Here is a 1789-nt window from a genome sequence, read left to right on the forward strand (position 1 = left end):
TAGGGTGGACAAAAATATTTACAACAAGGGTTGGTGAGGGACAGAGTCTCTGAATTAAGCAGAAAGCTCTCACCCAGTCAAGAGATCAGGGCTAGATCCAACACCGTTTTTTAGCTCACTGCACCATCCCAATTTCAGAACCTGGCTGTATGCAAATTAGTCTGTTCCTGTCCCAGTGCATGATGGGAACAGGGCAAACCAAACTACAAAAGCCAATTCTTACACTGGGAAGGAAACAAGCTCCCGGGGCCTAATTTGCATATAGCCAAGTTCTGAGCTGGGATGGTGCAGTGAGCTAAAAAACGGTGATGGATCAAGCCCTGATCTTTGGACTGGGTAAGAGTGGTCTGCTTAATTCAGACACTCTGTTCATCACCACCCCCTTTTCTGAATCATTTTTGTCCACCATAAGCGTGGAAGGGTATACTCAGATGTGAGTCCCTAGCTCATTGCACCATCAGGATTCAAGCAAGCCGGGCCGAAGACGGCTGAAATGCCAGAAACCGGTCCCCGGTAGCTTGTTTCCTTCCCAGTATAAGAATTGGCTTGGTAGTTTGGTCTGCCCTGTTCCCATGATGCACTGGGCCAGGGTCAGACTAATTTGCATATAGCCAAGTTCTGAGCTGGGATGGTGCAGTGAGCTAAAAAACGGTGATGGATCAAGCCCTGATCTTTGGACTGGGTAAGAGTGGTCTGCTTAATTCAGACACTCTGTTCATCACCACACCCTTTTCTGAATCCTTTTTGTCCACCATAAGCGTGGAAGGGTATACTCAGATGTGAGTCCCTAGCTCATTGCACCATCAGGATTCAAGCAAGCCGGGCCGAAGACGGCTGAAATGCCAGAAACCGGTCCCCGGTAGCTTGTTTCCTTCCCAGTATAAGAATTGGCTTGGTAGTTTGGTCTGCCCTGTTCCCATGATGCACTGGGCCAGGGTCAGACTAATTTGCATATAGCCAAGTTCTGAGCTGGGATGGTGCAGTGAGCTAAAAAACGGTGATGGATCAAGCCCTGATCTTTGGACTGGGTAAGAGTGGTCTGCTTAATTCAGACACTCTGTTCATCACCACCCCCTTTTCTGAATCATTTTTGTCCACCATAAGCGTGGAAGGGTATACTCAGATGTGAGTCCCTAGCTCATTGCACCATCAGGATTCAAGCAAGCCGGGCCGAAGACGGCTGAAATGCCAGAAACCAGTCCCCGGTAGCTTGTTTCCTTCCCAGTATAAGAATTGGCTTGGTAGTTTGGTCTGCCCTGTTCCCATGATGCACTGGGCCAGGGTCAGACTAATTTGCATATAGCCAAGTTCTGAGCTGGGATGGTGCAGTGAGCTAAAAAACGGTGATGGATCAAGCCCTGATCTTTGGACTGGGTAAGAGTGGTCTGCTTAATCCAGACACTCTGTTCATCACCACCCCCTTTTTTGAATCATTTTTGTCCACCATAAGCGTGGAAGGGTATACTCAGATGTGAGTCCCTAGCTCATTGCACCATCAGGATTCAAGCAAGCCGGGCCGAAGATGGCTGAAATGCCAGAAACCGGTCCCCGGTATCTTGTTTCCTTCCCAGTATAAGAATTGGCTTGGTAGTTTGGTCTGCCCTGTTCCCATGATGCACTGGGCCAGGGTCAGACGAATTTGCAAATAGCCAAGTTCTGAGCTGGGATGGTGCAGTGAGCTAAAAAACGGTGATGGATCAAGCCCTGATCTTTGGACTGGGTAAGAGTGGTCTGCTTAATTCAGACACTCTGTTCATCACCACCCCCTTTTCTGAATCATTATCACACA

Source organism: Lissotriton vulgaris, unplaced genomic scaffold (assembly GCF_964263255.1).
Source record: "Lissotriton vulgaris unplaced genomic scaffold, aLisVul1.2 SCAFFOLD_894, whole genome shotgun sequence".
NCBI classification, from domain to species: domain Eukaryota; kingdom Metazoa; phylum Chordata; class Amphibia; order Caudata; family Salamandridae; genus Lissotriton; species Lissotriton vulgaris.